The sequence below is a fragment of the Tachypleus tridentatus genome, chromosome 7 (assembly GCF_004210375.1).
Source record: "Tachypleus tridentatus isolate NWPU-2018 chromosome 7, ASM421037v1, whole genome shotgun sequence".
Taxonomy (NCBI): Eukaryota; Metazoa; Arthropoda; class Merostomata; order Xiphosura; family Limulidae; genus Tachypleus; species Tachypleus tridentatus.
In genome coordinates, this window is record NC_134831.1 from 4,174,461 (window position 1) to 4,202,011 (window position 27,551).

The following is a 27,551-nucleotide window of genomic DNA, read 5'->3' on the forward strand; positions in this document are numbered from 1 at the left end:
CGAGTCACGATTAAAACGTAGATTTATCTAACTGCTACAATAAACGAAACATAAAGTGGAAAAAAGTGGCTGACCCATATCGGTGCTCTGTTATTGAGCAAAAAACCTTGTCGGTTGCGGCACATGGTTAATAAAATGCTTAGTTGAAATGCGATCATACATTCATTATATCGAAAATCCATAATGGGCCAATCAAGAATTATGTGATTCGAATTATGAACAGTTTTGTTGTGATTTAATACTACGTTGTCCATGTCGGCCTGCGAGTCAGTTCCAACTAACTCTATAACCACCAAGCAAAAAAAAATGAAAATAAACATAAGAAATGAAGCTATAAAAAAGCGTATTTACCACCTTTGATTTTGAGTTTCAGCCCCTTCTCATTTATTACCTGTTACTGTATCACATTTTATAACAATTAACTTGAATAAATATATGAAACGTTTTACTTTTTCACCAATAACTAGTGTTCATTGTCCAAGATCGAACCTGAAATCGTGACCCATCACTGCAGCATAAAACTGAACAACCTGATTTAATATTAAACAAGTTACTACAATGACACAAGATCATGCTTCGACATCTTATACGATCCGATAAACTTTGATCAAACAAACCTTATGCACTTGATCCATTACATTTTAAACTTATTTCTTTACTTATTGGTATGTCCTCGGTAGTATAGTGGTGAGTATCCACGCGGGAGACCGGCGTTCGATTCCCCGCCGGGGAGTACGTGTATTTTCTTGGCCAAGCGTGTTAAGGCGTGCGACTCGTAATCTGAGGGGCGCGGGTTCGCATCCCGGTCGCGCCAAACATGCTCGCCCTTTCAGCCGTGGGGACGTTATAATGTGACGGTCAATCCAACTATTCGTTGGTAAAAGAGTAGCCCAAGAGTTGGCGGTGGGTGGTGATGACTAGCTGCCTTCTCTCTAGTCTTACACTGCTAAATTAGGGACGGCTAGCACAGATAGCCCTCGAGTAGCTTTGTGCGAAATTCCAAAACGAACAAAACTTATTGGTATATGACTGCAGCGCACCCTTCATTTTATAACATAATCTTACACAATTGCCCATGCGTATCATAAGATTTACTACATGTTTTGTCCCTTTTGTGCAAGTTGCGCGGTTAGCATCTTGGGGCTTCGTTTGTAAGGGTCAAGCTTTTAAAATGTGATGTGTCTGTGTACATTTTACACTTTAAACTGTGTATACCATATAAGAGTAGCAGGATATTCCGTAATTTGGTTCAAAATTTTTGACAAAGCTGTAGAAAGTCAAAAAGTAACTTAAAAGTAAGGACTACTATACCTGAATCTTATAGAAGTATCTGACCTAACCGTTTAACCTTCTTGATTGTAAGATGTCGTAGAGGTATAATAAGTACAAATTTCTTTCTGAAAGATTGAGGCTAATTATTTTAACTTTCTCCGATTTCCTTATTTTATTTGTTTTGTAATAAGTCAACAGGCATAAAATACAGTAACTCAAAGGAGTTACAACTGTAATTGAGTTAATTTCAAAATCCATACCAAAGAACATTTCTTAGTTTCTCCTGTTAAATAAAACAACTCAATATTATTGTTAAAATAAATGACATTATAAAAATTGTTGTGATTATTTATATGTTTGTTTATGGGTTTAAATTATGTTTCTCAGGAACCATATTCCTCAGTGGTGGGTATTACTAATAACAAGACATTACATATGTTTCTATCTAATAATAATAAATAATGAACTTCACAGGCATATGTTTATTCCTTTTTTGCATGATTATGAAAACAACATTTGAACTATAAACTCTTGCTCTAACAAACATCTGCTTGATTATAGTGTTGGAAGTTGTACTGTTGTATTAAACTGAATTTTTGGGGGATTGAAAAGTGGAACACTGGTTTATTAAAAAGCGAAAATTTATGTGTTTATCATACTTCCAGAGAAGTTTCTAAGTCTAATACAGCACTTAGAACTTTCTGTATCCAATATGGCAGTTAGAACTTTCTAAATCCAATATCACAATTAGAATTTCTAAATACAATACGACAATTTTTCGAAGTGGGACTCATTCATGGTATTTAATACAAGGAATCGACCATATATGTATATTTATTGCAACCAGGCCTAATTTTAATATATATGCTAAATACAGTTAAGCCTTATCGTTAACATTTACGATATCTCACTTGTAAAGGTATCAGTAACACAGCGGTATAACTGTGGACTTACACCGTTAGAAACTTGATTTCGATAGCCGTGATGAACATAACACAGGTATCCCATCGCGTAACATTGTGCTTAACTTGAAACAAACACAATCATTGTTAAACCTTATTGTTTGATTTTATTTATAAAACTTTGTGTTTCCTTTATTCATTTATTTTCCTTTCAATAAGTAACCAACCTATCGTTCATTCATTCCAAGAGGTAAAACTGTGTAGGTAATGTAACAGGAGGTGTACACCTTTCTGTAGGGAAGATATTCCAGGAGGAAAGTTGACGTTGTAAAATGATGCTCTAAAGTGTTTAAGCCTTGTTTTAGTCAATTATGAATGAACGTAGAATACAAGCAAAGAAAGACATCTTCATGCAGGATAAGTAAACGAAGACTGTTGTTGTTGTTGTTTTTCTTTAGGGAAATATAATTTCCTGGGTCACCCCCTGGAAGAAATGTCTTAGAGATGTTGAAGAGATTTTCAGCTGGAGAGAGCAGATTTTGTGAAAAATGAACCGCATAGTTTAAAAAGTCGACAAGGGTGATACTGTGAGGCAGGAAATAGTGGCACGAAGTCTGTGAAGAATATTAGGAAATATATTTCGATCAGACATCTGCAGAGTTGGACTTGGTAGCTTTATTTCCAAAGTCAAATGGAGAATGTGACTTTCGAGTATCGTAAGTTGTTCACAAAAGGAAGAGACAGATATCCGTGAGGTATGATCGTCGATAATACCAGGATGAATAAAGGCCTTAATAGAGTGTAGGAGAAATGTTGGATTCAAACCCCAAGTGGTTTCAGTCAGACGCCACAAAAATGTGAGACGTTGTGTAAATTTAAAGTTCACTGTTGCAAGGTGAGTCTTTCTTGTGAGATGCTTACCGAAGGTGACCCCAACTGAATATTTAAATGTGTTAGTTGTACAGGAACATTGTCTATTTGAATACAAAAGAGATTATAATTAAGAAAAATTGATCATTCCCTTTGCTTTGACGAAACAGAATAGCTTTTCATTTATGTACATTGAGTCTAAGCCATCAGTGATTTCACCATACAAGGAACGACTACTGTTTGTAGAACCTTGTTCAAGGTGGCGATGGTTGAGCAGATAATAATTACGACAGCAACTTTTATTGACCAGAGGAGTTGGACCTCTGGATAATCTTTAGTTTGTCAAAACTTTAAATCTCCCTATTTTGGGACCATTTGCTCTGTTTATTTTCTATGCCATTTAATATCTATTGAAAAAACACAAATTACACAATTTATATATAAGTATTCTTGAAGTCTCATTTGAAGTTAAGCACAAAGTTACACAATGGGCTGTCTGTGTTTTTTTCACTACGGATATCGAAACCCGATTTATAGCGTTGTAAGTCTGCAAACAAACCGCTGTACCCCTGGGAGCGGAGGAAGGGCAGTCGTTCTCCGATAATGAAAAAATGCTATTAAGCAAGAAAGCGATAAGGGCAAATATCCCTTGCCCAAAGTAAAAGAGAGTATGTAATAAATATGAAAAATTAAATCACATTATTGTAAAACTCGGATTATTGATTAATGGTGTAAGTATGTCACACGCTTTTCTTAGATCAGAAATGTCCTTCGGAGTCAATAACTTGATGAGTAAACTGTTTGTGTTAAAATATTCGCACGAAACTTCGCAAAGGTTATCTGCGCATAACAGGGACTAATTTTGAAATGATAAATCAGAGTGAAGGCTGGTAGCCAAAAGCGCCCACCACCACCATTTGGGCTATTTCTGTCTGACCGAATAATAGGATTTGAATGTTAGTTTTATAGTATACCCTGACCCCAGCGTGAGTGTTCATGGCAATGGAACGTGAATTATACCCTTTTGATTTACAGTTCCAGTCCACTAACTACTAGTACTTATAGCGCTTTCATTTTGGCAAAACTCACAGTGTTAACTTATATATACACAAAGTGAATCGTAATAGATGAATCACAGTCATGTTTAAACAAACGTTATATGCTTTTCTACCACAAACGTTGCTAACTTTTTGAAACTAGATATTTACTGATGATAGAAAGTCAAGGAAGCAAATAAAGTATTTTTATCAACTCTGATGAATCTTTCCTTCTTTCGTCATCACCATGTTATATGTTAAAACGCTCAGAATTACGTCACATCAGCTCACGCTTTAGTTTGTTTCGATTTTTCGCTCAAAGGTACTGAAAGGGCTATTTGCACGAGCCGTCCCTAATTTAGCAGTGAAAGATTAGAGAGAATGCAACTAGTCATCACCATTCACCGCCATCTCTTGGGCTAATATTTTACAAACGAATAGTGGGACTGATTGTAATATTAAGACGCCACCACGGATGAAAGTGTGAGCATAATCAGTGACGGTGGTTCGAACCAGCGATCCTTAGATTACGAGTCGAATGCTCTAACCGCCAAGCCTTGTTAAAGTTAAAAAGTATTTTTTAAACTTATGTTTTTCTCTGTTTTCAGATCAAAGTTGGTTATTTCTGATGCATAACTACAGCCAGTAAGATGACCAATACTAACACCGACAAGTGTAATATTAAAATTTTATAAATCACGTATGTACCAAACTGGTTGTAGTTCCTCAATTTATATTTCATACGGTCCCTAAGAATATGAATATTATCAATGACAATATCATCAGTATTACATTAATTACTAAGGGGACCATCTACATATAAAAATGTGTGATTCCAACCAATTCTTTGAACTGAGTTTTGTAAAAGGCATAACAATGAAACTACTCAGAATAATGAAGTATACAGACCCTACCAGGAATGAACTGTATAAAAACAGTTCACTGACTTAAGGGTTAATGTGTGTTTTTGTGTGCGTCTAATACTGTCTTACTCCTTCAGTACACGGCCCGGCGTGGCCAGGTGGTTAAGGCACTCGATTCATAATCTGATGAAGTGTATTCTTTTCTACAAGTTTTCTTTTTTATCACAAGTGTTCCATTGTTTTCTTTGTTTTATTAATGTTTTTCGTGTAATTTGATTTAGATACTTACTGCTAACTATTACTTCTTTTATATTTTCTAATTCATTTTATACGTTTTGTTGTAATTTTTTAACAAGATGGTATCTTGCAATGTTTTCTCTCCATGTGCTCATTATTTAACTCGTGTTTCATTTGATGTACTTTTGTTTACACCCCCTCTTTGAGGTGGGATGAATAAAGAGAAAAAAAAAAACTCGATTCGTAATCTGAAGGTCGCGGGTTCGAATCCCTGTCACATCAAACATGCTGGCACTTTCAGCCGTGGGGGCGTTATAATGTCAATCCTACTATTCGTTGGTAAAAGAGTAGCCCAGAGTTAGCGGTAGATGGTAATGACTAGCTGCCTTCCTAGCTGCTAAATTTGGAACGGCTAGCGCAGATAGCCCTCGTGTATCTTTGAGCGCAATTCAAAAGCAAATAAACTTTCAATATAAACATAAAACTTCCGAAAATGTCTTTAAGAACTATAGTTAACCAAAACTGAGTTGCACAGTAAATATGTACTATTGATGAAATAAAGTATTTTAGTATAATAAGTTTTAAAATGTATCTCGTCGTTTCTTAACATCAGTTTATATTAATTCTTCTAAGTAAATATGACTTGTAATGTCAACGATATATTCCATTGATTGGGTAACTCTACCAAACGTTTGGAAAATGTGCTGAAAGAACGAAACAAAAAAACCAAAGATAATAACTACGAATATAAAACCCCGGCATGGCCAGGTGGTTAGGGCGATCGACTAGTAATCTGATTCTCGTGGGTTCGAATCCACATCACACAAAACGTGCTCGCCTTTTCAGCCGAGGGGCGTTATAATGTGACGATCACTCCCACTATTCGTTGATAAAAGAGTGGCCCAAGAGTTGGCAGTAGGTGGTGATGACTAGCTGCCTTATCTCTAGTCTTAACTGATAAATTAGTGACGTTTAGCACAGATACTCCTCTTGTAGCTTTGTGCAAAATTCAAAATAGACAAATAATCGACTAGATCGTTTTCATAACCTACATATATTGAAAGACATTGTAGACGAGGACAGTGAAAGCCTATCAGCACGATAAAGAAATAACAACTTGTAGGTGAGATTATTATAAATGTACAGAAAGCTCTCAAATACATTATAAGTGTGTACTCACTATCGTATGAAGTGTATTGAAAGAATCATGGATGAATATGGTTATGTTCTGTTTACATAGAAGCCATTAATATCATGCGTGCAGCTTTGCAACACACTATGGGTATCAAAGTTTCTAATGTGCAAAAATATATCACTGATTGGTACGAAACTTCAAAAACAGCTAGAACATTTGAAAGTTAAGCTATAAGAGGATATTTATGATTCACGGTATCGCATTTAGATCCTCTGGATCTATATGAATCATATTAGTCTCCGTAGAGATGCTTAAATGGTCTTTGTCTCTTCGCTGTGTTACAATGTACAAAGCCTAGCTTCTACTGGTTATTGCCCTATATTTTTTTTATTTGTTGCTGTTTTTTAATCTCGCGCAAAGCTACTCAAGGGTTATCTGCGCTAGCCGTCCCTAGTTTTGCAGTGTAAGACTAGATGGAAGGCAGCTAGTCATCACCACCCACCGCCAACTCTCGAGCCAACGAATAGTGGGATTGACATTATAACGCCCCCACGACTGAAAGGGCGAGTATGTTTGGTACGACGGGGATTCGAACCCGCGACCCTCAAATTATGAGTCGAACGCTTTAACACATTTGGCCATGCCGAGTCTATTTTCTCATTCAGCATTAATATGTATATAGTCATAATTTTCAAATATTTTTATGTGAGTGACATAAAACATAGATCTATTTATAACAACAAAGACTTCAAATTTATTTTTTCCATAAACAGTAGTTTATATTGGATATGAAATCAAACATGGTTCGATGGTTAGGACGCTCGACTCAAAATCTTTGGATCGTAGCTTTAAAGCCCATCATCGAACATGCTCGTTCTTAAACCATGAGGACGCTATAATGCTACAATCAGTTCCCACTGGTGTGGTAAAGAGCACCCCAAGAGCTGCCAGAAGACAGTGTTGCTTAACTACCTTCCCTCTAAGCCTATCGTTTGTTTGTTTTTTAATGAAGGACGGCTAGCGCAGATAGCCTTCAAATAGCTTTGTGAGACCAGCAAACAAACCCAGTCGTGCAATGTCTGTTGGAAATGTTTATGCTATCTTCTTTCCTTTGTGTTCTTTTGTCAGATGTGTGTGACTCCTGAGTTGCTGAAGATAGAATAAAATATATACTCTATGCCTCTTTAACAAAACATGTAAACGTTTTCAACAGTATGCACAATCTCCGTTCTTATGTTCAAGATTATGTGAAACCTACTAATATGAGCACTTGACGGAGTTGTTTGCCAGGCTTTTTAGAACAAACTACAAATGGAACAATAGCAATTATCAAGGTGCGTGAGCAATTTCATGCATAATATAAAAAATCGAGTGTATTACACGGCGTTTCCGGTTGGTCTCACGCAATACGCATTTGTCAGTCTCGCCCCAGTTGAATAAATAAACACACCTCGAAATTAGGTTGATATTGCCTCAAGTCCGACAAAGAGCTAGAAAACTGTCTTTTAATGCTGCCCAGTACAACAAGAGCTTATTTTGGAGCACGTATGTGAATACAAGTCACGTGGTATCCACCTATTCTTCTGTCCACCCTGATGGTGTGCACGTGGCATATTCATTATACTGTCTGTACGCAAACAAAATCTTATCTTATTAAAAGTAAATTACCAAGACTTAAGAATACCATCCTTCACTTTGAGCCCTCCCCCCAGTGGCACAGTGGATTTACAACGCTGGAATCCAGATTTCGATACCCGTGTTAGGCAGAGCACGGATAGCCCAATGTGTTGCTTTGTGCTTAACTTGTCAAACAAACAAACTGAGGATGTGGGCGCACGATTAAATCCTACTATTCGGTTAGACAGGAGTAGCCAGGAGTTGGCGGCGGGTAGGGTTTTATTACTTGCCTTCCCTGAAATCAATCAGTTCAAGATTGGGGATGACCTTACACGAAATTTTGAAATAAAAACTATTTTTTACATATTTAATGGTAAACAGATTTAACACTTTTGATTAGAAAACCTACATAATATCTACCCACATATTACGGGAATAATCGTAATGTATAATTACATCATATTACCACTGTGTATATACGCATTTTAAGGCTACTTGTAAGTACTTTGGTAGAGCAAGTTTACCGTGAAAACTCAAACCCTCATTTAGGTAATATCTGGACCCCGTGTGGCATGAACTTTATAAAAAGGTCCTAGAAGATATTTGATTGTTTGTTTACGGTTATATGTCGCTGTCTCTAATTTTGAATCAACCAGAGGGAAAGCAACCAAGTTGGAAGCATCAACCGCCAACTCTTGAACTACTTTCTTTACCAATGAGTAGTGCGATTGACCATAACATTATAATTCCTCCACGTTTGAACTTTCTAACCACAAAGTTTTGTTCAATTGTATTCAGTTTGTTGCGGAATAAAGTCTGCAACCCGTTCATAGATGTTACCAAAGGCCTACACAGCAAATGCGATTTAAGATTACCACAAAGATTCTCAATCTGACTGAAGTTCAGTAATTCTTACTGATCAAAAAATATAAACTGACATTAGTGCCAAGCTCTTCGAGCCAATTTTGAACAATGCAAAAACTTTGTATTGTTTGTTATTATCTTGAAAGAACCCTTGTACACCTCGGGTGTAAATGCAGCATCTATAAGTGATGGATGCTACTAAACCTTAAAAAATATCCAAAAGACTCAAATCCTGCCAAAAGAACATTCCTCACACCATTATATTACTTGTAACTGTTTCCATAGTGGAACAATATAAGTTGGTTCAAGTGCCTCATCTAATTGTTTATCCTTCTGTTTTATGAATTCATTATCAGTTTATTAAATGGTTGACTGTTTCAACAGTTTTACCCTAAGAAACGTTGAATCCACTGCTTGACTCGTCTGAACTAAACAGTATTTTAGGGTGGATCTCGACTACCACATAGCAATTGTTATTAGTGTCCTTTACATGGTAAGATTGAGGAAGAAAAAGGAATCCTGTTGAAAAAAATCAGCTGAAAGTTGCAGTTTGTTATATTTTAAAATTATTTTTATATTTTGTTTGTTTTGAATTTCGCGCAAAGCTACACGAGGGTTATCTGTGCTAATGTAAGACTAGAGGGAAGTCGACTAGTCATCACCATCTACTGCCAACTTTTGGGCTACTCTTTTACCAACGAATAGTGGGATTAATCGTCACATTATAACGCCCCCACGGCTGAAAGGGCGAGCATGTTTGGTGTGACGGGGATTCAAACCCGTGACCCTGGAATTACGAGTCGAGTGCTTTAACCACCTGTTCATGCCGGGCCACTTTCTATGTAATAACCTAGCATAATGTTTAGGGACAATAAGGGACTTGTTGGTCCATATGTCTTCCTTCTTGACTGCCGACTGCCAATAGCACATTACAAATACAGCATCTCCCTTTCTATGTGCTACTATTAATGGACTTCAGTGGACCATTATTCTTATTAAACGGGGTTCTACTATTGTAGTATTTTAATTTTATTTGCGTTTCTCGGATTTCAATTAGAGACCTGTCTCAAGACATGCGATATTCTACCGAAATCAAAAATAAGCTCGTCATCACTTGCTATGAAGTCACCTTTTAACATCTCAAACTACTACACTGTCACGCTCCTTTAAATGTCGGTGAGATCATTGAACTTGTAAGTGAACCATGATAAGACAACAACTTTACACTTATGTAAATTATACAACTCAAGTAATTATCTAAGACGTCACGTAATCAGTGTATTTCGCATATGCAAATATCTGGAGCTCTCTACAAATATGCGTGAGAGTCCTAACAATGTGTACATTTCATTTAGATGTTCACGGAAATATTTTAATTTCTGTATTTACTGAGATTCATAAAACCCAGTTGAATACAAGGATCAAGTTTGCGGTTTTTTTTTTATAGAAATTATATTTTTTTTGTCGCTACAATGAAACTAAAACAAAACTGTGATGTATTATAAAAGGTTAGTGTTACAGAATTTACGTTAAAACGTTTAACTCAGGCAAAACTACAAATTTTCTTGTTGTAATAAAACTAAGGCATCAAGTTGCTGTGATTACCATGCTAATAACTAGTCACTCTTCACGAAACTTCCACATAACTGTTACTAAAAACCACAGTTGCTTTGTCATGATCTACTGTGCTTACCTGTGTTTATACAAACATCATGAACCGTATAATAAAAGCAATCTTCTCTAGATTTACACTGAGTATTCTTTAGAAAGGAAAACAAAACAACTAATTCACTCTTTGTATAAGTGGTGACACATATATGTTTGTTTGTTTTTTTACCTTTACAGGGACCCGGCATGGCCAGGTGGTTAAAGGCGCTCGTCTACCTAAGAGTAGGAGGTTTGAATTTTCGTCACACCAAACATGCTTGTCCTTTCAGCCGTAGTAGCTTTATAATGTTTCAGTTAATCCCGCTATTCGTTGGTAAAAGAGTAGCCCAACAGTTGGCGGTGGGTGGTGATAACTAGCTGTCTCGCCTCTGATCTCACACTACTAAATTAGGGATGGATAGCGCAGATAGCTCGATGTGGCTTTACTATAAAAAAAAACACACAGAATACCCCCCTCGAGAAGTTTGCGCTTTACCTCAAGTTTAAATAGTTGACGTCTCCTTGAGTTGTTTTTTTTATATTACTTTTCAGTGGTTTTAGCTTCCAAAGCTTAGTATTTTATGTTTAGTACTTTAGTATTTTATGTTTCTTAAAACTTGACACACTTCCTTTTTTCTTTTTCTTTTTTTCAGCCATAAACAACTTTATAATTATTGGATATATTTCTGTTCGCAAAAACTCTTCTATGCACACAAATGTCAGAGGTATTTGTCACGCGGGCTCACTTGGCTTAGCGCCACTATTGCGGACAAAGTGTTGGCAAAAGTTATATTTCATTCTATTTTTATAGCACCAGCTGTTATATATTACAACCACGAAACTGACACACCTTACACGTGACACCACTGAAGTCCCGAGCCTTCTGAGGTAAAATTGGGAAAGCGATCGGAATAGAGAACGCTGAACACGTTCGTTCACAGACACGTTAGATAAATACAAACATTGTATTAAAAGTTAATTACCATTACAATTAGACTTTGACATATATATTGAACTATTTTAACCCCATTTGGCGTAAACTTACTTTTTATTTTGCTTTATAAATTCTTGTTGTCACCACCAAAACACTTAAATCCATACCACGCCATACTGAAAAGCCCAAACGTTTAATCTTTAAAACATGCTCGTCCTTTCATCCGTGCAGGCGTTATAATGTTGGTTTTGAATTTCGTGCAAAGCTACACGAGGGCTATCTGCGCTAGCTGTCCCTAATTTAGCAGTTTAAGACTAAAGGGAAGGGAGCTAGTCATCACTACCCTCCGTCAACTCTTAGGCTACTCTCTTACGCTCCCACGGCTGAAAGAGCGGCGTTATAATGTGACGGTCAATCCCACTATTCGTTGGTAAAAGAGTAACCTTCGAGTTGGCAGTGGGTGGTGATAACTAGCTGTCTTCCCTCAAGTATTACACTGCTAAATTAAGGACGGTAGCGCAGGTGCCCTCGTGTAGTTTTGCGCGAAATTCAAAACAAAACTCATTTTTCTGTTTCACTTACCGACGCTGAAAAAAAAAGTCTTAAACTCTTTCAATTCATGTGTTAATTACTATTTTATTGACGTATTTTCGAACGGTATAGATGTTAAGTAATACCTGTTTGTACGTAATTTTGTATTGACGCCATAATTAAACACGTGTTGAATGCATTTTACATTAAGTGTAATTACTAATTAGGAGATAAAAATATGTTATAGTTATTTTTGTATTAGGATTGTCAGTATCATAATTGAACAACAACGTTTGAATGAAGCAAATTATTAAGGGTTTATTTTGAATTTCGCGTAAAACTACACGAGGGCTATCTGCGCTAGCTGTCTCTAATTTAGCAATGTAAGACCAGAGAAAAGGAAGATAGTCATCACCACTCACCGCCAACTCTTGGGCTACTCTTTTATCAACGAATAGTGGAATTGACCGTCACTTTGTAACGTTCCCACGGCTGAAAGAGCGAGCATGTTTGGTGTGATAGGGATTCAAACCCGCGACCCTCGGATTACGAGTCGAGTACCTTAACAATTTGGCCATGCCGGGCCCTGAATTATTAAGGGATAAACTTGTATAGTGTAAGAAAAAACTGGACACATCTAATGAAGTAGGTTTACTTGTGACATGATAAAAGTATATTTGTGTGATGTAATAATATCAGTTGGCATCTAGGGATTGTTCTAGAGCCTTGCTGTTGGGGGATGAGTGAAATATCCCCCCGCTGTCAGGAGGGAGCGAATGGCATCTTATGTAAGATATTTATAGTGAGTCTGAGTTGACATATATATGCAAATTACGACACAGCGTGGACCCCCAGATAAATTTGTAAATAGCCCACGTGAAATCAACTTTCAACGCCCCTCTCCGAAAAAAAAAAAAGAAAGTGAAATAACTTGACAGTTATATGCAAAAATATACAACTGCAGTTACTACCTCATAATTTTGGATAATTCTTTAAAAATGTGTTCTTAATTTTTACTTGAAATTGAGGGTCACTTGATGACCCTTTAAGATGCAAAACGTATTCTCCCCTCCCCAACTAGCACCGTTGCTGGTGACACATTAAGAATCTCAATTTGTGTTTCATTAGATGAATTAAACTCTTTCTATCGTCTTTCTGAAGATACTCTTGGGAAATAGAAATGATCAAACCTTGTATTTGATTATGCGCTCAACAAGGTTTTTTAACACAGCATTCAAGAAACGATAGCACTGGAAGATGTATTCCCACAAGTGCACAGCGCCAACTCTTCAATTTACACTACTTTTTAAAATTAACATCCGAGTGTTATGACCTCTGTGAAATACTAGGTTCTGGATCCTCGGTGGCTGTGCAGTACGTCTAAGAACATATAACACTAAATATCGGGTTTCAATACCCGTGGAAAAAAGAGCACAGATAACTCGTTCTGTATCTTTGTGCATAACAAACAAACGCTTGGTTCGGTACATTTCCATGAGAAAATTTTCAAACTCAGTAATTTGACGAATATTGAATTTAGTTTCGACTCATTCTCTCAGTAGGTCAGCGGTACGTTTAAGAATTTTCACCGCTAAAATCTAGGGCTCGATTCTCTGTGGTAGACATATCGCAGATGGTCTGTTGTATAGCTTTATGATAAAGCAAACAAACTTTGGAATCGAAAATGCAAATACTAAATTCGTCATTGAGAACGCGCTACAACAAGGTACAACTTGTTGTTGTGAATGTTGTAATTCATTACTATTTCTACGCATCCCTCCCCAGTGGCACAGTGGGATGCCTGCGGACTCACAGCGTTAGAAGCCAGGTATCGATACCTATGGTGGGCAGAACACAAAAACAGCCCATTGTGTACCTTTGTGCTTAATTCCAAAACAAACAAACCATTTCTACGGCGAAGAACATAACCACAACCATGGATAATATCTTGAAGATGGGGTAACATAGATTTTTATGGACTTTTGCGTATCGAAAATAGGTATTTCCTTTTTTTAATTCATAACGGAATTCATAACGGCTGAATAAAGACAGCGATTTCATTTCTAACAGAATAAGCAAATTCGTCCTCGCTCTACAGAACCAGGCGCACAGTATCTCCAATAATGTGTTACACGAACTACGTGTATCTGCACTTTATGCACATCGACACAAAGAACTGAAGGAATGGGTGAGAGTTTTTCCGCCACATACAGACAAAATCGATAGCTAGACTGTGCGGCTAAGACTTTAAAATACAAATCTTGATATGAATACCTGAGTTTTGAGAGAAGAAATAAAGGGGCCTGAATCACCCCCACCCCCGTCTTGCTACACCTGTAACCAAGAGCCAATAACTAGAGATGTAAACATATTTTAAACCGTGGTGTAATATATTATGAATAAGATAAGTGTGTGTGTTTTTTTTTCTTATAACAAAACCATATTGGGCTATCTGCTGAGTCCACCGAGGGGAATCGAACGCCTGATTTTAGTGTTGTAAATCCGTAGACTTATCGCTGTACCAGCAGGGGACAAATAAGATAAGAGGTAAGAGAAAATACACCGTAGCATAAAAGCAAACAAGCAAACAAAAGGCATCTTGATAGTCTTATGAAAATCATACCAGGTAACCCTACAATTTTACTATTGAACGTCTTTTATGAACTATCGGTAAGACTTCCGATAATGCAAATCTTCCTGATTGTATTCTCAAGAATAACATCACTATGTATTATATACTTTTATTAATAGTTAGTTGTCCATATGAGACTTAATATAGTATTTCTCTCAGTTTAATAGATGTCTTGAACATACGCGTTTTCCTAACACAATGAAACCTCTGTCTATGACATTGATAGCTTTGTTTGTTTGTTTTGAAACTGTGCAATGGACTATCTGTGCTGACACCGATGGCTCCACTTTATCTTGCAAGTTATTATTGCATTTCAAGAAAACTGAGGAAACATGGTCATGGTCATTTTTACTTTTTATAAATGAAACATTTCAATTTTTTAAAATTTAAATATTTGTGTAAATACTTAATTTTCAAGGATAGCACGTACAATCCAAGAACAGTCACAACATATAGTAAATACGTGTGCTTCAAATCCACCTATTTTCGACTCAGAATTTAGTTGTTTTTATTTTTTAACGTGAATAATCAGTTAGCAGCTCCCACCATCAATACAGCTATTCTTAGCCGAACACTGGGATTGACTGTTACACTTATCATAACCCAACAACTGAAATTGGAAAGACCTATCAGTAACGTATCGCGTATCGAACCTTGAACCTTCCAATACGTAACCTGTCACGCTTAGCAGTAGATCATGCCCGGTGCTTATTATGAGTATAAACCCACCAAAAAGCTGCAAAAATGCCTTATGGGTCATTATACTGTGAATATAACACATGAGGCTCTGTAGTTAAAAGTTTCCACAAAGCCTGTGCATAGGAACTCTAAATTTCGGCTGAAATATACAAGAAATATTTTATGTAAAATACAGAAAAAAACTTATTTAGTTTTTGTTTTGATTGTAGCAATGGCATAGTTGGCATAAGTAGAAACAAATGTTATTTACTATAACGTCTAGTTTTTTACATCACAAACAGAGATAAATATAAAATGTATTTATTGTACGATTCTGCCAATTTTGTTTTTATTATTTGTTGAGGAACCACTTATACAATGTTAGATAAAAATAGATAAATGATAAAATAACGAGAGTATATATTAAAAGTACTTATTGCAAATATCAGCAGATACGACAGGCCTGCGAATTTAAACTTCATTAAAATTATTTTGGTTTTAATAACAGATTTTTCATAATTCCGTTACGCAGATTTTAATAATAATAGTAATTCGTTTCTATCACGTAAGAATTTGTTTACAAAACGGGAATAAAGAAACTTAGATCAAATTATTATTTTGTTTTCCACAATGAACATTTTTTTATTGTTATGTTTGAGTTCTAGAACGATCGATAAGTCTCTCACGTCACAATTGGTCTAGAGAAATCTACAGCCAGTGGTTGTCAACATTTTAAGCACAATAAAACGTGACTCGATTTCATGAAAATGATTTTCTTACGTAAAAGTACATATGAAGTTTCGTTAAAAAATCCATATGTTATGGAGAAAAATGGATATCATTTTCGGATTCAGCATACAGGAATTACTGTGGAGCATTTAAGAATTTCAAGAGAATAAAACCATCGCAAGTCTGTGTTAGTAATAATAGATAACTTAAGCCTAACGAATTAATAACGAATGTATATAGCTTTGCGCGAAATTAAAAAACAAACAAAAACAATCATAGTTTCTAGACATGCCTAAAGTCGAATGTATCTTAACATGAATTTTCCGTAGTTTTGTAACAATGCTTTTAATGACAAATATAGCCAGTAAAGGAATTGTTACCAATTTAATTATTATTAATTATGCATCAGTAATTAGCTTCATTATCTATAATTTTAAATTATGAAGATTAAATTATAAAATCCTTGGCACTCGATACATTTTGGAACAATAAGTTTGAAAGATACTTTTGTTGCCAAACGAAGTAATTTTGTTTTCATTTGGGTTTCATAAAAACGAAGTTAAAATGTTGCTAAATCATAACTAAAATAGATTCTACTTTCAGTAGAAAGTATAGGTAACTGGTTAAACTTTAGAAAAAACGATGTCCTGTCTAATTCTGAAGGTCAAATGCTATGGTTTTCTATTGTTCTCAATTCCTGGCTGTGTTTACCAGTTTTCTTAATTCAAGCTCCTCACGTCCAATACATTTTCTAATGTCATCAGGCCAAACGAGTCTCTGCTTGCCTCTCTTTGATTTCACCCATATGAATCTCTGCCAACCTTCTATTAGGTCTAATTATATGCCCCAAAACGTGCATCTTCCGTGTCATACAATTATTGTCTTTATCTTTGTACGTTCCAGTGTTTTCTCATCTGTTTTTTCTATGTGGCTGATCCTCGTCATTCATCTCTAATATCACGTTACAGATGCTTCCAACTGTCTTATTGTTTCAGCAGACACAGTTCGCGTTTTCACTCCGTTGAATAAGACTGACCACGTGACACTTTAGTATTTATTTTCGTCAGTTCTAGCTTGTCACTCCAACTGAGAAGTATTTAAGCCCCACTATTTGTTGTACAAGAGTGGCCCAAGAGTATTGACTAGTTGTCTTTCCTCTGGTTTTTCACCGCTAAATTAGGGATGGATAACGCAGATTGGCCTCTTGTAACTTTGCGCGAACTTCCAAACAAGCCCATGAGAGTGAGATGGTGAAGAATAGCAAAATCAAACGGTATCTATAAGTGCACGTTGCTCCAACCAACAATCGTGATATTTTACTACTTTTACATTACGCAAATCCGCTTATAAAAGTAGTTCTTGTTAGTGATAAGTCATGGATTTAGGCCATAGTTTTGACTGCATAAAGTTAAGTTACATTTTTATACCGTTTAGTCACATAGCTTTTGAGGTACACTTTGTCATTTGGAAATAATATTAGAAGTAGATTAATGTGATATAGCCTAATATAACAACAATAGCAAACAGTCAAGTCTCCAGGTATGGACTTACCACTCTAAAATTCGTGGATCGATTTATCACGGTGGGCACAACAAACAGCCCAATGTGGCTTTACTTTAAAACCTCTGCTCTCTCTAATGGCACAACGGTATGTTTGCAGATTTTCAACGCTAAAAACCAGATTTCGACACCCATGTAGGGCAAAGCATAGATAACCCAATGTGTAGTTTGTGCTTAACTCCAAACAAACGAACAGAAATAAACAAAGAATATACAATTCGGGATTAGAAATTTGAACGAAATGAACATAATACTAACCTGTTTTGTAGATTATCCGTCCACTTTATTTCTCATTTCTTATGAAATCAAATTTCATAAACAGTTTTTTTCTGAAAGAAGGTAATGATTGTGGGACTTTTTTGGTTGCTTTTAAGTTTTATATTTGAATTTTTATGGTACTGGATTTCAAAAACAATCGCACGAAAATAAAAGTTGCAACTTTAATTTTGCCAGAGTTTATTGAGATTTTTTAAAATCTTCATAAATAAAGTTAAGGCACTCGACTCGTAATCCAAGGGTCGCGTTCTACCAAACATGCTCGCCCTTTCAGCCATGGGAGCGTTATAATATTACGATCAATCCCACTATTCGTTGGTAAAAGAGTAGCTCAAGAGCTGGCGGTGGATAGTGATGACTAGCTGTCTTCCCGATCGTCTTGCACTGCTAAATTAGGGACGGCTAGCGCAGATAACCTTCGTTTAGCTTTGCGCGAAATTCCAAACAAACCAAAAACAAACTGATGATACAACACATTCTAATATTAAAAAGACTGGGACTCCAGAAAATATAACTGGTTTTATTTAATCCAACATTTTGACATTACGATTTCATCGGAGCTGACAAGACACTTCATAATTAATTCAAGCTTGTACAAATAATTCAAATTAATTCTAATTTGTGTAATATGATAGGCTTTACGTGAGAAAACAACTTTCAGATTGAAAACCAGTCGTGATATTACTAAGTTATGGCATTGTTAACATTACTTCTACAAGCACAAAAAAGAACAACAAGAAAAACGAAAACCTTGTTCATCGGTCTGTTTATCTACATATAAAAATATTTGAATCAAAAGAATTTTAGAAGCTTTAATAATTAATAAAATAAATAAAATAATGGATACAAAAAATTACAAGTAATACATGCTACCAGCTATATAAATGTTTCACAAAGCAGAGAGATGGATTGGATAGCATAACTGGCATTTCGAACTTTAAAGATACAACCGAGTTTAGAATCAGATCGTGTTTTTTAGTATGGTGCAGAAAAAATATTGGTCTTTATTAAGATAAAATTAAAGCATTTTTTGGTGGTGTGGCTGTTAAAACCCACAGATTTTCAGATGAGGAGATACTCAAGCAGTTTGAAGCAGATCATTCATGTTGGTGCAGACGTACAGACTTCAAACCGTTTCCGAGATAAAGACGTGTGACTCAACTATTCCCTAAGCAGAAAACGATGTGACAAACACGCTTCACCATTTATCAGAATAGCAGTGTCTAGCAAGACAAACATTATATGAACAGCGCAAGGCGAGATGGAGATATTTTTAGAAGTTATATGGTAGAAAAAGTGAATTTGAAAAAATAATGTAGCAAGACATTTGGAAGTTTGTGCAACTAGCACCATACTTACAAATAAAATTTGTTTTAGTAGTTACGGGCAATTTGTCAACATCAAGAGTTAGATACTGAGTTGTTGCTAAAATATATAAGTGTGTTCGACTTGACCATTTCATAGAGCTATTGGGTAACTTTCATATTATAGGTCGCAGTCGTTTGATGGAAAGCACAATCACCTAACTATGATGAACCGGTTCGTACTTATCAGACAAATATATCTGATGAGATGTCTTATTGTTTCGTAGCTTACATGTGGCGACTAGTAAACTTTCTACTGTGGAGATCTAATTCATATTTCGTTTATCTATTTATTCAATAAAATTTCTCTATCATGGAACTCCAGCAGATAGTAAAGCTATTTTTTAATTTTTTTACTAAACACACAATTTATATACTTTTTATTTGTTTTGCTTTCATCACCATAAGATGTATGCTTTGATCTCCAAAGAATATATAATGCCTTGTGACTTACATGTGTACTCTTATCTACATTTATTTTCCTCTGAAATTGTGACGACCACTTTGGTAGATGTTACATACTTAGAGCACAATACATTAATGACCAAAAGACACGTTAAACATTTTACTGTATTCTTCCTATCTGTTATCAATTTATAATCGAAATAAATGAAATAGCGCAATAAAAAAATTTTTAAAAGTCAGTCAAGATACGTCAACAATGCGCTTTTTCGCTAATGGGTTGTTATAAATTGTAATATGTACAAACAAACAAAAACATCTGTGTGTGTGTTTGTTTTGTTATAGCAAGGCCAAATTCGGTTATCTGCTGTATCCACAGAGAGGAATCACACTCCTGATTTTAGCATTGTAAATGCAAAAACTTACATCTGCTAAACCGTAGTGAAAGTTAAGAATCAATATATATGTTTGGAAGTATCATATTAATTACTTTGTTGTATACATTTTTAAGTTATGTAGCAAAAGTGAGGCTGAAAAATAATTTGGTAAATTATGAATTATTTGAGACTCATGAACATATCTTATTCGATGTCTTCATTGATCTGGTCTATTAAAAATTAATGTTTGTTTGTAGTTTGTTTTTGAATTTCGCACAAAGGTACTCAAGGACTATCTGTGCTAGCCGTCCCTAATTTATCAGTGTAAGACTAGAGGGAAGGCAGCTAGTCATCACCACCCACCGCCAACTCTTGGGCTACTCTTTTACCAACGAATAGTGGGATTGACCGTTACATTATAACGCACCCACAGCTGAAAGGGCGAGAATGTTTGGCACGATGGGGATGCGAATCCGTGACCCTCAGATTACGAGTCGCACGCCTTAACACGCTTGGCCATGCCGGGCCTTGTTTGTAGTTAAAGAGTAAGCTACACAATGGGCTATCTATGCTGTACTCACTGGTATCAGAACCCGATTTTAAACGTTATATAGAAATTAATGTTCACATTTTATCACAGTAGAATGTAGTTTTATTTCTCATAATATTTTGGAATAATTTTTAATCCAACAAAAAATAATTTAAAGCCCCCATAAATAGAATATTTTGTAAAACAAATAGTATTTATACAATGATTTTGTTATATCATGGAAATATCTCAGAGCTTTAAGAACTGTAAAGCATCAAATTATTTAAAAACTTTTTTCTGTATCATTGCCAATCTATTTTTATAGTTAGCAAACGAAATAATTTTCATGTTTTATTTTTTATTAACAAGGTAAACATAGCCGTTACGTACTGTCGCTTTACGATTGTTTAATTAACGCCAAATATTGCATTCACTTTAACGTTCTTTAAATCGAAAATGTTAGGTGTCGTTATGAATAGTAGGTGGAGTTTGACAATAGAGACAATAATAAATTTGTTTTTATGATTTTACCGAAATAAATGAAAGATCTATCGCCTTGTTCATAAAATTTCCCCAAGTAATTAATTTCCCCTGAACAAATAATGAGATTATATAAATGTTTACATTACACACGCTTGTTTAATGATGTTATTTTATCCATTCAAAAAATATATTCCTCCATCACAGTAAATAAGCACTCGAAGGAGGCGGGATATAGAAGAATTATTCGCATAAATGTCAATCGATCCGATGTAAATGATTATTGAAGTTATTTCTGATATAATCCCGCGAAGTGGCTTGGGGACTTTTTCATGAAAACCACTCACCGTAGTTCTTACGTACGTACAAAATATACAAGGTAGAAATTAAACCTAGTGCAGAATAAAGGATCATTTAGTTAAAAACAAATATTAATATATGGAATTGAAGGTTCAACATGAAGTCCTTTACTCGTCACGAACAGCTTAAAATTCTTATTAAAATAATTTAGATTATTAAAAGTGTGTAACGGGCTTTACATTAAGCCTAAAGGTTAGAGTAGTTTCATAGACTACCCTTACTGTTGACTCGTGTATTAGGCAAAACTAGTCTACTGCAGAGGGGATAGCGAAGTAAGGAATAGATTAAGTCTACGTCATTCATTGATTATTTATTTTCTTTACAAAAAATACAGATTTTAATGACGAGAAGAAAGATTCAAAATTACATATATACGTTCTACATATTTTGGTATTTCACTGGCCCCAGAACAACGATTTGTTGTTTTACAAACAGCTTCGTATAGTTAGTTACTTTTATCGCTCATTTATATGATATCAAGACCCTCACGACCAACCAGTAACACTCAAGGCAAATGGAACGGAGCAACGTTATGACGTACACGGTTTTGTCACGTTGAATTTGGACTTGTTTGGTGTCAACTGACGTTAGTTAGAAGATAGTGCGATAAATTTATTATTTAATTGGTGCAAATTGAACTTTTGTGACAAGCCTGATAAATAACAACGGTAAAGTAGAGTCGAAACTCAAGTTTTTGGTATGTTTTTACTTTATTTAGATTATGCTTTTTCGTCTAAAGTTTCAAATTGTTGTAGTACTAGTCGCTAGTACTAGTAAGTATTTAACTTTAATAAAAGTAATAACTTGTACTAATGGTTGGAAAACTACCAGCGTTTGATTTGATTAAACAATAAATAAATTCCTTTAACAGGCTTAGACTGAACTACATTCTAAGAATCCATAACTGGAAGCATAGGCAATTGCGTAGCAATATGTCAGCCGCATGACTTTTGCTATATTCAGAGCAAACGAGTCTTTTCTTCTACTACCACTGCCAGGGCTTATCAAGCCAGCTTCCATACCGTGCTAGTAGTAATAATGGTCTAGGTGTTATATTTATATACATTATATGTATGGATGCGTGTGTTTAAATTTCACGAATAACGTGAAGTAATTTGTAGTTGCACTGTTACTGTTAGCATTGTAGTTAATACTACTGCTATAAAAGTGTATCTTGTATTAATCCTTCGTTACGTAAAAGAAATTATTTTAGTTTTAGAAACGTAGCAGACAAATTTCGAATCGATGGTATACTTACACTATCAGTGTCATCTAGCAATAAAATTTTGTAGGCCTAATATTAACAGGGGTGAAATATGTATTATTATTATTAAGAAATTTAATGACTACATGTAATCTTATTTCGATTTTTGCAGTAGTTCCAAAGTACTACATGTTTTTCTTTAAGTACTTTTAGTAAAATGTAGCAATGCCAACCGTGCAATTGTAAGCTGTAACTTATTTTTAACCCTTAACATTCTATGAGAAAATGGAATTAACCTCAATCTGTGTAATGGTAAATATTACTTGTCTTTCATATTTTACAAGCTTGGATACTTGTACAATGCCAAAAGTTGTTGTAGGCTTATGTTATAAATAATGTTAACTAGTGTAAAATAACTTCATAAGCACTATAGTTAATACTAATTGATTTAAGCTTTTTAAATTACAAAAAAGAAACTTCACAATTATCTCATATTTATAACTTCAAATTAGCTAGAATACTTTTTCACATCTTTAGAACATTCAAAGTGTTCTAGGCCTATCTTATTACAATCTTTTTCTCTGAACGTTGTCATTAAAGCTTGTAGCTCCCTCTGGCCAGTAGTGAAAGTGCAACATTAAAAATGTAGTGTCCAGTTACAATAAGTATGTTGGGGCATAGTTCCTGAAATTTTCTGATGGCTTTAGACTCTTGGTTATTTCTAGCTATATCGAGGATTGTATTTAAAAACAAATACACACACACACACACACTTTGATCATTTGGTAAATTGGACCAGTATCTGGTTAATTATATTTATTTTTATAATAGGTGCAGAATTATTGATTTGGGCATAATTTTGATAATGAATATTTAAAAATAATGTTGACTTACTGGAAAATGTTCAGATGAGGGCTACTAGAATGAATCTAAAGGTTGTGTTATAGGATATAGATTATGTTCTGTTTACTTAATTGTTCTGGAGAATGGGGTAGAAGGTAATCCTGTAAAACTTTACAAGATTATGTAGGGTGTTTAATAGGATGAATTCCTTATTTTTTTTTGCAAGCTACATTCTGAAAATAATAGGGTAAGAAAGCACAAATTTAAAATTTAGAAGAGGCATGCAGAGCTTCAAGTAAACACTTTACTTTTTAATAGGGAGATTGACTTGCAGAATGGGTTACAATTAACTGGCAACTGTGGAAGCCATTACTTTACAGCAGTTTCAGAGGGGATTGATGTTCTTTTGGGAAACAAAGGGTGAGTTTAAATTTTTTAATTTTTTCAAGGGTAGGTCTGCAATGACATATTTAAAGTACAAAGTTGTGTCTTGTTATCTGTAACATTGATTGCCTGTATTTGATCTGTATTTAATACTTGACAACGGAAATGTACCTTTTTGTTGTTATTGTAAACTCTGTGTGTGTTGAGATAATGGATAAAAAGACGAGAAGATATATTTTGTAGTTTGTAGTCCATGGTAGTTACTGGTAAAATCTTTTTGCATTGGAGAATCCAAGTGACACTTAGGATCTTTACAACATGAGGAAAGTGTTTTATTTCCAAGAATACTGAAAATTACTTAACACCAAATTTAATTTTGAATAATGACTTAAAAAAAATTCATATTCAGGTATTCATTTCAGCATAAAAGGATTCTTTTTTTTTTCTTCTTCTTCTTCAAGTGGAAGAAACCATCAGTTTCCTTACAGGTAATCTTACAGGTGGTTAGGGTACTTGTCTTGCAATGTGAGGGTCACTGGATTGAATCTCTGTCCCACCAAGCATGCTCATCCTTTTAGCCATGGGTATGTTATAAAACAACAGTCAATCCCACTGTTTGTGATAAATTAGCACAGCTTTTTTATGGTGGGTGGTAATGACTAGATGTCTACCCTCTTGTCTTTTTTTTCTACTAAATTAGGGGTAGCTAATACAGATAGTATTCCTGTAACTTTGCATAAAATTCAAAACAAACCAAACTTATAATGTTACGGTGATATTATATATTAGTAATGCTACAGTTTTATTGACTATTAATAATGGATCTGTTATTAGGCCAAAGTGGAATTGGAAATTAAAATCTTTATATATATTTACATCTCCATCTGGGTTCACTGACTGTTACAAAGGTAGTTTGTAACTGGTCTAGTTCTTCTGTTACTTCGTCTGATTAGAGCTCAGATCTTTAAATCACAAAGGAAATAAAGTAAATAAATGTCATTATTTTTATAATATTTGTATTGGAAATAAAAAGGAATTTTTCTTATGTTTTATGATTACCTGCTGAACCCACTGAGGGGAATTGAACCCCTGATTATAGTATCGTAAATCCATATACTTACTGCCGTACCAAGACATTCTACCCATGTAATAACCTGTTCTTTACGCACGCATGCACAAGGGAGTATAATAGTTTGTTTTAAATTGCCAGGCTTCTATGTATCTTATTTTACACATAGAAACATGTTTTCAGTTAGGGCCAATTAAAGTGTTTTAGATATTTCATGTGATAATATTCACATTTATAACAAATATTTCCCTACTTATTTCTATCGTATGAGAATATATAGCATTTTTATCAATGTGTTTTTTAAATAGAAAATGTTGACATCCATGGTAAAATTCACCCATTTCAAAGAAATAAATTTTTGTATATGTAAAAACGGCTGGTATGGGTAGAGAAAAACTCTTTATGTAGAGGAGCGAACATTATCACAAAATTTTTAATTATGTTTAACATTTCATATCAACTTTATGAGGGTTCCATTTATATTTTGATAATAAAGTATGCTACTAAATTTAAATTTTGAAGTCAATTTTAGAATTTCTAATGTTTATGGACATAATCCCAGAGAAGATGGCTAATATTGTATATAGAAGTTCAGTTCACTTGAATAGTTACTGTTGACAGGGTTGTTATATTTGGCATGTTTATAATAATGCATTCAAACACTACTGGTTTTATTATTTTCACTGTGGGAAGCTTTTTATTCCCTAATTTAATCATAGTTGAGATTAAATAGAAACTTTATAATAAATATTCAAATTGCTTATAAACAAGCTACAGAGAAAAATTTTTAATGGCTTGTAATTTAACATTCTGTTAATTTGTTTTTGTGCTTTTTAAATTATTTTTGTGGCCAAATAATGATATTTAAGAACTGATTTTAGGCTTTTAGTGATTTAAAAAAAACAACATGATAATTTTTATCAAAAATACTAAAAATTTTAAGAAACTTTCACTGAATCACTCACACTAAATTTGAAAGGTCATTAACCCCTCTGAACCTTTTTGAGACTTCTTTAGGAGTCTTAATATCTTCAATATTTTATATTCCTCTCCTCTTTAATTTATAGGATAAATGTATCCTAATGCTTATTTTGTTTTAATGAAAGTGTTAGTTAAAACCAGATGATGAATTCTGTTGGAGAGAGATCAAAATGATGACAGTAAATTTGTCTTCTGTATTGGGGACAAAAATAGAAATACATTGGAAGAAAATTAATCTGTAGCAAGAGATTTTAGGGAAGAACACGAAAAGACCTTTGTGTGTGGTTTTAAAATACTGTATTTTAAGTTAGAAGTAATTCAGATATAATAAAGGGACGCTGAAGTACAACTGATCTGTAATTACAGAAGTGTTGTACACAGTACAATGAAATAAAACCAGCTGACATTCATAATTCAACTTTTTCTCAACATGCTCCCCAAGTAACTTAAATTTTAGTTTGGTTATAAAAAAAAAATTTTCAAACAAATACCACTTCAAATTATGATGCTACAAAAAAATTGTAGTTGAAAGGGAACATTGCGGTTTGACGATAGAAATAAAATGTTGACTTTTATTTTAGGAAAATTAAATTAACCTACCAAAGGAAAAATGTGACTGAGACTGTATTGAAGTATATCATTAATTGACACAGCCAAAACATGTGATTTACATAGATTTGTAGGTCTTGAGATAAAGAGACAGTTTCAGGTCTTGTATTCATCTTATTTGAAGGCCAGTAACTACAGGCTCCACATGACCCAAGTGGTTAGGATGCTTGACTCATAGACTTAGGTTCATAGTTCCAGTCCCCATCACACCAAACATGCTTGTCCTTTCAGCCATGTAAGTGTTATAACATGATGGTAAATTCCACTGTTTGTTAAAAAAAATAGTAGTCCAGGAGTTGGTAGTGGGTGGTGATGACTAGCTGCCTTCCCGACTGCTAAATTAGTGATGGCTAGCACAGATAGCCCTCATGTAGCTTTGTGCAAAATTCAAACAAACAAAACCAGTAACTGCATTTTTGATATATTGTTCTTGACACGTTTGTTTTGATATTGCATGTCTTATAACTAGGAAGACTTGCTTGGATTGTGGAAGTCTAGACTCGGGAAGACACAGTTCATAAAACTTCAAAACCTGCTTCAGTCTTCTGTGCCCTAAAGTTTTTTTAAAACAAGTAATAATATGTATTGTATGTGGGATGGTGAAAAATGGGAAAATAACCAGGGGGAAATTATAGTAAAATACTTATTTTAATAAAGCTGGGATACTATGTTTACTTCTAGTGCTGTTCTTCTCTATGTTAATTGCATAGGATAGAGAGAGAGCGTAAGTTATCTACAACCTTGTATAAGCATTTTTGTCTGTTTGGCGTGCATATGTCTCTAGATGGTGATTCATCACTTTTATAGCAGAGTGGAAAGACGAGTTTTCTTATAATGGTACTGGTATGGAAGTAAACTCGTAAAGATTTTAAGATAACATTTGACACGAAACGTTTGTGTAGTTAATATCACTTTTAATTACAACGGAATGACAAATATTTTTTACAATTTGAAACACTAGTAGCTGTAATTTATTTACGGTGTTGTAACCATACTATAATCAATGACTATATCGAACTAAACCTGTCGAGTTTTTTTATATGCAAAAACGGCTCGTTTGGGTTGAGAAGCCGTTTTTGCATATAAATTTCTCAACAAGTAGGTTTCTCGACATCACTGTCGAGTTTTTACTGAAGGGGTAAAGAGAAGTTGTTAATTGAGCATT

At 34.6% G+C, this 27,551-nt stretch overlaps 1 protein-coding gene and 1 long non-coding RNA gene across 3 annotated transcripts in view; one reads left to right on the forward strand and one right to left on the reverse strand.

Annotated features, from left to right (window-relative positions):
- The window catches only part of LOC143255025 (uncharacterized), a 62,223-nt gene that overhangs the window by 22,894 nt on the left and 11,778 nt on the right, over window positions 1–27,551 (reverse strand). The gene's annotated exons all lie outside the window — the stretch shown is intronic.
- Window positions 21,796–27,551, forward strand: part of LOC143255019 (protein Gawky-like) — a 57,140-nt gene continuing 51,384 nt past the window's right edge. Inside the window, exons 1-2 of one of the 2 annotated variants that reach the window (XM_076510021.1) lie at window positions 21,796–21,993; window positions 23,662–23,763. The gene's annotated coding sequence lies outside the window, so the exon portion shown is untranslated. The remainder of the gene's footprint in view (window positions 21,994–23,661; window positions 23,764–27,551) is intronic. The other variant, XM_076510022.1, reaches the window with a different exon arrangement.